Source organism: Haemorhous mexicanus, chromosome 2, assembly GCF_027477595.1.
Source record: "Haemorhous mexicanus isolate bHaeMex1 chromosome 2, bHaeMex1.pri, whole genome shotgun sequence".
In the NCBI taxonomy this organism is placed as follows: domain Eukaryota; kingdom Metazoa; phylum Chordata; class Aves; order Passeriformes; family Fringillidae; genus Haemorhous; species Haemorhous mexicanus.
This window is the reverse complement of record NC_082342.1, coordinates 116,643,484-116,655,949: the sequence shown is the minus strand read 5'-3', so window position 1 is coordinate 116,655,949 and position 12,466 is coordinate 116,643,484. Positions and strand designations below refer to the sequence as shown.

Genomic DNA, 12,466 nt, shown 5'->3' with positions numbered 1-12,466 from the left:
TCCTGAAACAGCAATTACTTTTTAAATTTCTCATCCACTTAGGAAAAGTTGTCTTTACTCATGTATTTCTATTCTCTCCGGAGATAATAAGGAGACATCTTTTGTTTCCTGTATGGAAATAAATGAATGTGATGGATGTAGAGAGGCACCTCACTTCTTTTTAATTTCTTTGTGTAGGAAGTGGCTCTACTGTTCCATTTTAGAGTCTTGTGGCACCTGAAAAATGAGAATCAGGGAAAGCTTAACCCTATACTCAGGCTGACAAGGAGGTGTGAAAAGAGGCTACTGATATGTGGATGCAGTTGAGTCTTTTTGGTAGAGCTTGAAGGCAGTCAGTCTTACTGCAGGACCCAGATCTGTCAAATTTAAATGACAAGGAGAAGTCTGATTTTTTGGGATTTGACTGTTCTTTTTTTTTTTTTTCCATTGCCTTTCTTTGTGTTTAGAAATTTTTTATAGAGAAAGGGGAAAAAACCCCAACTTGCTTATTTGGGTAGTGTTAGTTTCCTATGGTCAAATGTTGTGATTTCTTTTTTTTCCCCTTTGATTTTAAAACTTTAAAATCCATGCTGTGAAATGGATGTGGAAAGCAGTAGGTAGATTAAAAACGAGTACACTTAAACACAAATAATGGAGCTCCCAGGAGCAGAGAGACTGGAAGCACAGGGAGAGAGGCACATGGGAGAAGGAATAAATCTCTTTTACTGTGCTGCTGAATGCTCAGAAGTCTTTCTGCATGTGGTGTGAGTAAATTGCCAGCTGTCTGTAGTGCTCAGGAATAATTATTCCCTTCTCCTTGAGTCATTCTGGAGTAATTCAAGTCTATCTGTACACGAGCAGGGCTTTTTCTGCTTCTGATACCTCCAGAGTGAACACTGCTTGGCACCACTCTATTCAGTGTCAGGCTCACTGAGCTGATCCAGGGCAGTATTGCACCAGTTGCAAAGAGACTCTGTAGGATTGATGGGAGGCAAAACATATTTTGAAGATCTCTGCTTATTGCAGGGATTTTTGTCTTTTGGTTATTGGGGTGTTTTTGTTTTTGTTTTTGTTTTTTTTTGTTCTGCTTTGTTTTCCTCGGTGGGTGAAGCATATAGGTGGAAGCAAAAGAGGATGTAGTAAAGCTGCCTGCTTTTACTTCCCTAAGACTTTCAGCAGACTGATTTTCCCTAAGTTAGTTTTTGCCTATGGCTTTTTGTGTGCATTTTCTGCCTTTTTCTGCCTAAGACAGGGCTCAGCTCCTGTAAGCTTTTATGCAGTGTTTGTCCACTCTGAAGTTTTTGTATTTTGCTGGATGTGATTTTTAGAGCAAAGACAGAAGTAAACTTAGATCTGGTGAGGGAATTGATCCCTCTGTCTAGCACCCCTTATAAGTTGCCATCCTGTGCCTGGCAGAGGTGAGAGGAGCCTGCTGTGCTGCCCTAAATAAACTTTCTTGCTGCGTTCAGGGAGGCTGATTGGTTTCATTGATAGAGCTGTAAACGAGACAAACCAGCCTGCTTTGAAGCCTCTGTGCCTAATGAATCAGTCAGGATGTTTTGATCTGTCCTGTACAGTTTTCCACCTGAGCTACTGTTGACTATAAAGACCTGAACTTACACCATTATGTGGCAAACCCTTTGAATTTGGTTGTTGTTACTGGATCCTGTAGCTGTTGCTTAAAGAAGGCAGTAGAAAGAGCCTGGCTGGGCAGTCCCTTGCTTTTGTGTCCCTGCTCCTGGTGTCCCCTTTCCCTCTGCATAGATCACAATGCCTGCACACATCTGATCCCCCCCAGAGCTGGTGTCCAGGTAAAGTTTCACTGCTTTCCCTTGTCATGGAGTTAAAAAAGTGAATGAACAACAGCTGTATTGATCAGGGCAGCATGGAGAGGAATAAAGTGAGTTTAAAAGAGCATCTGCTCCTATATTTTGCTTGGAACAGGGGTTTTGCCACCCAGAAGAGTCAGGGTGAATGTGGGTGAATATGTAGCATTTTTCTGGCTTATTGTCATGTGGCATTGTGTACTGACAGCTCAGCTCAACACTGGTCAGTGTGTTGCGTGGCCAGGCTCCCTGTCTCTGGTACAGGAAATTTTGTGCTTGGAAAAGTCATCCTTGAAATACTCAGTGATCTGAGAGAAAAAGCAAATAAAGTTGTCATCTTTTCCCTCATGGTCCCTGCTTGCCCTGCTCCAGCCCCAGAACTGTTTCCTGCACAGAATTGTTTTCTCTAATTCCATTTATTTTCTCCCACACATCTTTTACTAAAAGAAATCCACTTACTGCATACCTGCTTTTAGTTTATCTTTTTAGGCTGCTTTTACTCCTTCCACGTTATCAGTATGGTTTCTTTGTTTCCTTCTGTATCTTTTTGTGTACTTTCTCTTACTTTCTTCTCCTTCCTCTTTTTCATTCCCTGATCCCTTTGCAGAGCCACCCCTTGGCTTCTCAAGTCACAGGCCAAAATTAGAGGGTGTAGGAATTATCCCAGGTATGAACCCATGTCTCATATATCTGTGTGCAGACTGTAATTTCTCTCCAAGGAAAGCTTCCAAACTTGATTTAAAAAATTTTTGGTTTCAGAGACTATCCTGGCCTTTGGGAATTTGTTCCAGGGGATGCTGGTCTTTGCTGAAGTATTTGGCTTGTGACCTCTTTGTTTTTTAGTCTTTGTTCACTCACGTTGCTTCTCCTGCCTCTCCAATGGAGTTTTCTTTATGTGCTCTTCTTCCCCTCACTCAAGAACTAACCCAAAACCTCATGTGCACGTTTTCCTCTTCACCATTTCTTCAGGACCTATTTTTTATGCCTTTTGGGTAGAGTTACTGACTGGTTTGAAAGCTGTTGAGTGAATACTAGAAGACTGTTAGTATGGTTCTACTCTTCAGGCTGAGTTTAGAGGAAGCAATCTCAAATCCTGAGTCTCACCAGGCTCAGGAATTTGCTGTGTATGTAGAGCCCTCCCTTACTTTTCACTGGCTCAGCATTTATAATTTTAAAAAAAATCTGCTGCTTTGCTTTTCCAGGTCCCTGTCAAGGGTTTTTTGGGGGAAAGTAGACCTTTTGGCCACATGGAAAAAAACCCATGGAAAAACCAGCAGGACTCCTTCACTGCACTCAGTATTTTTACAGTCCTGATAGGCAGTGTCACAGTTGTATTTGTATTACAGCAGTAAGGCCCTGTTTGCTTTAAGCCCTGTGTTTTGCAGGACTGGAAATAAGTCCTTGAGGCTGTTGGTTTCTCAATTCATGAAGGTGGTGCTGGAAGATATTTGAGGAGAACAAGTGGTTTTTTACCACCCTGCAGTTTGACAATCAGACCAAGGCTTTTCTGTGGAAAACGGGTGCTTGCCTTGGAAAGGTCAAGTATGTGTTCAAATAACAGAGTGCAGGAACAGAAAACCCTTTCAGAGCAGGTGTCCAGAGATACAACAGAAGTTATCTGCTTGTCTCTTATTATACCTGTCACCAGAGAAATCTGGTGAATGAGTCTTCAGTTTCCAGCAGGAGAAATAAGTTACAGTGAACAATAAGAGGCCCATGGGGAGTGCCCAAGGCATCGTCTTTCACACAGACTGAAAGCTCTTGTCTTCTGTGCAGGAGAAGAACAAATAAGGAAAACGTTAGTCTGCTACTGATGGGACACATGTGAAGCATTAGGATAAATTAAAAGGTCGAGTTACTTGCAGTTCTCTGAAGTTAAATCCTTATCTCTGTGCTGACAGAATTGAGAGAAGGTTTTTTTTTTACTTCCAAGAAAAAGGAGAGGACCAGTCAGTCTGGCACAGGAATATAAACCCACTTCTGTTCCTCAAAGTATAAAAATTGCTTGGTGGAACAGATTGAGTTGTGTGAAGATCCCTTGGAGCACATGTGCATTTGCAGTTGTAATTTTCTGTTACATGCTTCATAGAATCATCAATAGCATCTTGGAATGGGAGGGATTGGAAGGGGAGCTTGAAGATCATCTCATTCCTACATACCTGCCACGAGCAAGGACACCTTTCACTAGACCAGGTTGCTCAGGGCCCAATCCAACCTGGCCTTGAACACTTCCAGGGATGCTTTTTGCCTTCACATGGAGAGGAGGAAATTGAACTGCTGATTCTGCATCCCTTTCCTGTAGGAGTGTCTCCTGGAGATGTGTTTGCTATGGAAGTGAGCATGTATAGGGTATAGAGGCCCTACCTGGTGCTTCATACTCTTGTTTTATTCTGAGGCTTTTCAAGGGTTTTATAAAATAATTTTATAGAAAAGACTTGAATTAAATTTTGCATTTAACCTTATGAAAGGTTAGTGAGTGAAGTTAACAGGACAGACTTAAGGCCATTGGACCTCAAGGTGCTGTAAAAACTGTCCTCAAACTTGTACAGGTTTCATGAAATACAGATGTGGGCATGTGACAAACTCATCACTTTTGGGTGCACACAACTGCAGTCCTTTCAAGGATAGAATCATGGATATGTGTTTCCCTTGATATTTGCCATGTGTTGCAGAATATTTTCTATCTTGTTATTACTTGTATGTGCAGTACTAAGAGCCTTGGCTTTTGCTGTGCCAGCATTTTGGAGTTGGAACGCCTGTGAATTTCCTAAGGGAATGTGCTTGTTCCTTTCATGCTGGAGGATGTGCTCGGCTGGGGATGAGGATTTTGGCCAAGAACACTGCACCAAAATGTTCCCCACAGGATGGGCTGCTTCTGCATCCAATTCAGCAGCTGTTTCCTTGTATTGCTGTCTTCTGCAGTGCTGTCCTCTGCCAATTCTCCCTTTTCTCCCTAAGGAGAATGCACACTGGAGAGCTGATTCATCAGCCCAGTGAAGAGCTGTGCTCAAATTAGTCCTTTCCCCAGGCTTCAGAGTATTGTCCAGACATGAACAGGAATGGATAGCACTAGGTATTTATCCTGTGTGCTTCTGAGGGTCCTGTTATCCCATTTGGAATTAGAGGTGTTTCTGTCCCCTTTTTCAGGCAGCTGTAGATCTGCTTAGTCTGTTCCCTACCCTGACCTTTTTTATTCTTTTCATCCCTGTCCCCCCAGTTTGGCTGTTCTCTGCTGTCCAACCCCTGTAAGAGAAGTGAACTATGTGATAAAGAGATGTATTCCTTTTGTTCTGCAACTGATTCTTCTCTTATTGGGCAGCCAACACTGAGGATTTACATCTTGGTGCTGATAATGTGAGTGCATGAGAGATCTGCTTTCTCTCAGATTTCAGTGGCTCAGTGCTTCTGGCTGAAGAATAGGCCAGCATCTATTATATATAGAGCAGGAGCAGAGAAAGCAAAGAAACAGAACAAGAAATTACTGAAAAATTTCTTCAGTCTCTAATATATTCATAAAGATTTGGCATTTCCCACATACACTTGAGTTAAAATATTGCTCCTCACATTGCTCATGTCAGGATGAGCCTGGATGTAAGGAAACCTTCCCTATCTCCTTTGATACCTCCTTTCTGTAGGTTCTGGATACTCCTCCAGAATAGTGGAGACAAGGAGAGTCAGGGTAGGAGATATCTTCAGAGCATGTCTGAAGCAGTGGGAGTTGGTGATGCTTCATGGCAAGCTGTAGAAGGGAGGTGCTTGGAAAGCAGTGGTTCAATGAAGCTCTTGGTGGTGTTACTTGCTGCAGTGGCTCTGGTTGCTCTGGGACACAAGAAGACAACTCTGTTTAAAAAAAAAAAAAAAAAGTAAAAAAATGATTGTAAGGACTGGTTCTTTGTCATCTACCCTGCTTAGACCCTATTAGGTTACCCTCTGACTTGTTTTTGACCAAATTTGGCCTTCTGGCCTTTCTTGTAGCAGCACTGGTCAGGCTAAGAGTAAAACTTTGGGTAGCAGTGGCTGCATTGCCTGGCAGGGTGCGTGCCACAGTGGAGTCCTGCCCTTGCCTTGAGCTCCTCATGTGCCTTGTGAATCAGCACAGAGTCCACTGAAGAAGAAACTGCCTTCTACAGCAATTTGCCCTGAGCCCATGGGATTCATGTCCTGAGAGGCTGGTTAATACTAGCTCTGTGTGTGATAACCTCTGGGTGTTTGAATGTCATGCTTGGAGGAGGAAAGGGGGAAAATACACCCACGTGAGATGTTCAGACTCAGGGTATTGCTCAAACTGGAAATCAAAGGACTATGTGGTGTGCTTTTCTGTCTTTATCAGTAGTTCAAATAGACATGCTAATCCCTTTTTGTTTCTAGTAACTGTGGGGATTATAACCACAGTGAGAGAGGTACATTTTGGAAGGAAGATTGAAAAAAAAAAAAAAATTGAAAATTTACCTGTCCATCTGAAGCAAAGGTTTATAAAGACAAGCAAACCCCCGAGCAACAGAACTGTACTGCAGTATGGCACATAATTCTCATAATGCTTTTTAGCAGAAGTCGTCTCCTCCCCTCAGTGCCAGTGCTGGGCTTTAGCTGGGATTTTGGACCTGTTCTCTGGGGATTTTTTTTCACACAGGAGAGGATCTCTTTGCTAGGGGAGCTGAGTGGCTGTATCTGCTTTGATCCAGCGTGCAGTATGAGCAGGCCAGGAGAGCAGATTTCAGTTTTACTTGCTTTATCTTCTTCATGTTCTTTACATTTGAGGTATCCTACTCCCTCGACTGACCATCCTTCCTGTGCATGTGCTGCAGAGCTCTCTGAGGAAACCTGTCCCCTGGATCTCTGCTCCTTGGATTGTTGCTCCAGGAAGTGTCAAATTATCCTCTTCCCCATTTCACGGGGATGAAGCTACAGTGTCATTTCCCTGACAGTGGTGGCTGTGTAAGCCTTTTCTGAGAACAAACTTTATTTCTCTTCCTGCTCACTTGAGTGAGCTATGGAACCTGCTGCCCTAATTCTCACTTGATTATTGAGATTAGGGTGGTGTCAGGGGCTGGGTGTTTTTCACCATCAGCTCTCCAGAAGCTCACCCGAAAGACCAGAGTCTCACCTTTCTGCACATCCTGTTGTTTGGGGAAGACAGAAAAGGAGCTTTCTCTCAAGTTTTGCTGCTGCTTTTTTTCTTGAAGAAGTTTGATCCAGCTGGATGCCATTCCTCTCAATGTGTGAAATGATAAGGAGCAGGCCCAGAGTTTTGCTGTGAGAAGAGGCAGAGTCAAAGCCTTCTTCCACCCTGTGGTGTCCTTGAAGGGAACTTTAGCAGCTCAGGCCTTGCTCAAGAGAGCGACTGTCACCTGTAAAGTCTAATGAACCTCAGTCCTTAGAAGTAAGCTGATGTGGGGTGAACAAGTTTGGTCTGGGTGTAGTTATGGTCAAGGTTTCCAAGGATGTCTTCCAGACTTTTACCACCATGTAGTGGGAGTTTTCACCAAGGTAACCTGGGCCTTTGCCTTCTGTGGATCCCCAGGCAGCGTGAGCAGTATTGATTCCAGCCTGGGGCCTTGACCAGGCCCACTGCCACATAAACACTGGGGCCAGTTCTTTGCTAGTCCTGCTGACTCAGGCCATGGAAAGGTATTTCCAGGCCAGGACCTCATGTCTTGCCTGATGGCGGTGGCACCTTCTGCCTGGTTCTGCCTGCACAAAAGGCTGGATGCAAGTATCTGCAGGGCCCTGGGAGTCACAGGTGGCTGCTGTGGACTCTGAGGAGGTAATTTCAGCCTCACACATCTGCTCCAAAAAGTTGGAATCCCCAGCATGGGTCTCATCTAAGACACTTGTCACAAAGGAAAACCATTGTGATCAGTGTCTTGGAATGGATGTAGTAGAACAGGGGAACAAAACTTTGTGCCATGACTTCGTGTGTGAGCACTGATGAATAAAAAGCAAGAGATGGATCCTGAATCTACCTAACATGCTCTCCCCACATTTTCATGCCTGTGCATGCACATGTGTGTGCACATTCACCTTTTGTCCCTTTTGATTATCCTATAGAGCATTTTTGCTGGTCCTCCAACCTTTCGGATCCTCCTCATTTCCAGGTTTGTGCCTCCTGTCCCCTTCCTTGAGGAGCCCTCAAGGGGAGTGGGCTTCAGGGCATTGAGACACTGCTCTTGGAGAGGTGTCTCTGCTTTGCTGGGCTGGGGAAGGGAAGGCAAATTCAGCAAAACCTCTGTTAGCTGTTGCCATCTTAAGGGAAGGAGTTGCTGAGGGAAGGCAGTGGTGCCTAGAGTTTTTAGGACTAGGATTACCAGGAGATGTAACAAACCCCCAGGTGTCCCATATCCCAGGTATGCCTATGGGGGATTTAGGCCAGGCTTATTTGGAAGGCAGTATAAACCAATAGACCATGCTTCTGTGCTCATCTTTGTCTTGGGAAGGGACATTTTGAAGCAGAATGATACAAAATAAAGCTGAAAATAGTAGTGGTGTTCAGCAGTGATGAGGAAGATGACAGAAGGCAGGGCAAATATTGAGGAAAAAACAGTGGCACAAGAGGCTGGATGGAGGGGCCTCAGTGGAAGGCAAAACAGATCACAAAGGATTGAGAGCTGCAGAAATGGTGATTAACATCAAATATAAAAGTGCATTACTTATAAAAGTGCAAAGGGAGCTACTTAGCCCTCTGTTTAGCTAGTGCCTTTGATGCTGGCTGTGTCTGGGATTGGATGTGTTCTTGCTGGACTTCCCTTCTTGCTTTTTCCACCTTCTCATAGCAGGGACAGGTGCCAGAGGTCATGTTGCAGTCTTAATTCCTCTGAAATAAGTTATTTTTGTCCCTTGTGTGCTCATGGCTGGAGTGACCCCCTCAGTTTTTTGTGTCCTTGGGAGCTTTGTGTTTGTGGCCTGTGCTGAGGAACCTGCTCAGATTGGAGGGTGTCTGCTCAGAGGAGCACATCAGGGAGCTGAGCAGGATGTGTGAGCAGCTGTAATTACAAATGGCTTATACCTGGCTGTGTGTTGGCTTTTCAGTGCACAGGTTGTATGTGGTCAGTTTGACACCCAGATACTAAAAAAATCCACAGCACAGCCAAGTTTGGGCGTTAAGAGGAAAAGTGAAGATTGCCAAGAGGCAAACCCCATTTCATTCACAGTGCAGGTTTCTGAACAAACTTCTCTTGACGTGCTTATTCTGGAATTTAATCCGTTTTGAAAAAAGGGATTATTTCATTCACAGAAGATAGACAAACTGCCTCAGAATTTTCATGGGAACTAAATAACTTTTAATCTAGGAAATAAGAATAAATTGGGTGTGCTCCTTCATCCACAGATGAACTTTCTTTAAGCAAAACTAACTTCATTTTGCTTAGTGTATGTGTTTTGTTGTTTGTTTTTAATAATCAGAGAGGATAAAAAGCATCTGATTTCTCACTAAGGTTTTGCATGCTTCTGCTTTCTTGCTTTGGGGTACTTTACAGTGATAAAGAAACTATTTTTTTATTAGTAGAGGAGGAGAAACAGTGAGAGAATTGCCTTTTTTGGTGAATTTTATGTTGCTAGGAGAAGAGGATCGTTGAATTCAAACTAGATATTTTCTTCTCTTCAGTTTTTCTGCAGAAGACTAAAATGAAATCACAGCTGCATGGGAAACATTTTAATCAGTAGGGAAAATATTTCACAACAAGATAGAGTTAGGTGGGTTTGCTCAGTTAAAAGCTTTCAGAACAGCTTGTTTTTAAATTAACCTGGAGTCATTCTGGCTTCCATAGTGCAACAGTTACTTAGTGCAAGGTCTTTGTAGACAAATATACAAAGGTCACTCTGAGATAGAGGTAATTAGGGCATGTATGTTTTTAACTTCCAAAGTGTATTGTTTTTTGAAGATCTATACTTTTACCTTGTGGAAAATCTGTGACTTGGGTGATTTGCACTGCATGAAGGTAGTAATAACCTGCCACTGACCAAACCTATTTATCTGATATCAGTGTGTGTGCTGAGCATGGTTTCATACTCTGGAGTCCCTCAACCATCTGTTGTTTACCCTGGGATCAGAGAGCTGTCCATGTGCAGGTAATGCCAGTTGGTAAAATACTTGAAGGGCACAGCTGAGTGATGGAACATGTCTGTCTTATAGGTAGGGAGTACCTGGAAGGAAAACACAGTTCTTCAAGTTCAGAGGAGAGAGAGGTTTCAAGTTAACACACAGAGGTATGTATTGGCTTTACCCACCCCATCCCAACTCCTGCTGTTTCAGTGGGTGTGTTGAGAGATCTAGTATAATACAAAAATCTAAAAAGCTGTGGCTAGATAACAGCTATCTTTCTAGAGCAGCAAATTAAAATTCTGCTAGCTTCAAAATGCAAGTTTTCTTCCCAGTTTTGTTAATGTAAGACCCTGTCTTAAACTATTTTCTTCTTTTTGTGAAAGTTTACTGCAACTAGCAGAAGCTTCCTTGACACAGTTCTCCTTTTCCCGTTCCTTTGACATATCACTTCCCACACAAATAAGCCACACCACATCTTTGATTAACTGTATCTTGTCCTTGAAAATAAAACTTCAGCTGATTTGCATAAGATCAGAGACACAAGGTTATTGGGGTAAATATATTGGAGGTAGAGGGCCTGGAGTCTTTAGGGCAAGAAGGTAAAAGCTAAAAGGGAAGAGGATAAGGAAGAAATTAAGTAGTCTTTTATAGTTTGAGTATTTGTATGAGCTGAGCTGCTGCTGTTCCTGCTAACTTAAGGGTTTGTTGAAGTATGGTGTGTCCTGGAGTTTGGAGTTGTGGTTTGTGTTGTTTTTAACAGGTAACTTACAAGGTGTCTTGAGGGGTTTTTTGGAGGGGGGTGGACAATTAGAAATACTTGAAAGTGGCAATTTTCAAGCTTCAGTCTGAAGAGTGGCATCTAATCAGAATGACAGATTATACTGAGGGGTTGGCTTTCTGTGTGGATGGGTTGGGTTGGGTTTTGGGCTTGGGTTGTTTTAAGCACTTCTTTGGAAGTGAGGAAGCATTGTTCTGTGTGCTGTGTGTACCTTTAATCTTGTGTGGTTGAAGGGGTGGTGTGATGTACTTGTTGCAGTGCTCAGTAGCCAGGTGTCATAAAGCAGACTTCCCAGTAGGGTGTATTTTATGGCAATGCTTCATCAGAGATTGTGCTTCTTTTAGAAAGACATAAAGGAATAAATATAGAACAACTCAGATGCTAAAAATAACCACTTGCACTGACGTCTGCCTTTTTTTTTTTTCCTTTAAAAGAGACCTTTTGGATATTTAGCAAGATGCATCATATCTGCTCAGAATCCTTTTGGCTCCAGTGATGTCTTGAGGGACAGACAAGTCAGCTGATCTTAGAAAATAGCTTTTCTTGGTTTGATTGAAGAGTGCAGTGTGGGAATAGAGCAGATGCTGAGGAAGAGACTTGATGTGGGTAATGGAATGAGAAGCTGGTTTAATTACTGCAGCTGTAGAAGCTGGGCATTTATGATCTAGAAGATTAGAAGACTGCTCAGCTCTTGTGTTTATGGGGAAAAAAAAGGATACTAAATACTTCAGTCAAACCCTGAGATATGTAATGGATCTCACTGGAAAGATGGTCCCTTGATAGGAAAGCTGCTTTTGTTGAATGGCTTCAGCTACAGTCTGGGATATAGTAATTCTGGCATCCTTTTAACTGTGAGATGAGGGAATGAATAATCTTCCACAAGGTTTCTAATCCTAGAAGCTGAGATTTTCATAGCAGGAGGATGACTTACTTGAAAATCCACTTCAAGTAATTCTCAATTTGCAGATGAACTGCTGTGGACATGATTCCTTGCACATACCTGGCCACTTGATTCTGTTCCAAATAGGGACCTTTGATCCTGTAGTGTGAGAGTGAGCTGGTGAATCAGTTAATACTGCTCTGTAGTGTGAGAGTGAGCTGGTGAATCAGTTAATACTGCTCTGTAGTGTGAGAGTGAGCTGGTGAATCAGTTAATACTGCTCTGTAGTGTGAGAGTGAGCTGGTGAATCAGTTAATACTGCTCTGTAGTGTGAGAGTGAGCTGGTGAATCAGTTAATACTGCTCTGTAGTGTGAGAGTGAGCTGGTGAATCAGTTAATACTGCTCTGCAGTGTGAGAGTGAGCTGGTGAATCAGTTAACACTTGTAAATCAGTTTAAGATTAGATTATTACTTCAGTGCCCTTTGAAATATAGGAATTCGGTGCCAGGCTCCTTTATTTACAAACTGTGCAGACATTTCAGTATCCACAAACCCTGAGATCAGCCCAGGCTCACCCCCATGGGGGTGGGTGGTGTGGTGCAGGGGGGATGAGGGCTAAGGGCTTTTGGGCATCTCACAGGTTTTGTGCAGCATCAGACAGATGCTGGTTTATGGTGGTTGGAGCAGCCCATTCCTGCAGACCATTCCAGGGCCACAATCTGCTCGTCCAAACCCATCCTCCATGGCTGAGCCTGGAGCACATCCCTCTGCCTTCCCAGGGGGGTTGCTGTGGCTGCTTCTCCCTTTGAACTTGAGAAGAGGGCAGATGTAAACTGCAGTTTAGACATAAAAATAGCCAGCACCTGCTTCAGTCAGGCTGGGCTGGGCTGGGGCCCATGCCAGCCCTGGCTGGCCAGGCAGAGGGGTCTGGTGAGGATTTCTGTGCCTGTCACAGGTGGAGTGGT

General features: G+C 43.4%; 1 protein-coding gene across 5 annotated transcripts in view; it reads left to right on the top strand.

The window, feature by feature from the left end:
- Positions 1 to 12,466, top strand: part of AGPAT3 (1-acylglycerol-3-phosphate O-acyltransferase 3) — an 84,764-nt gene that overhangs the window by 18,152 nt on the left and 54,146 nt on the right. The window contains exon 2 of one of the 5 annotated variants that reach the window (XM_059840030.1): positions 9,934 to 10,007. The exons of the other annotated variants lie outside the window; for them this stretch is intronic. The gene's annotated coding sequence lies outside the window, so the exon portion shown is untranslated. The remainder of the gene's footprint in view (positions 1 to 9,933; positions 10,008 to 12,466) is intronic. 5 annotated transcript variants of the gene reach the window in all.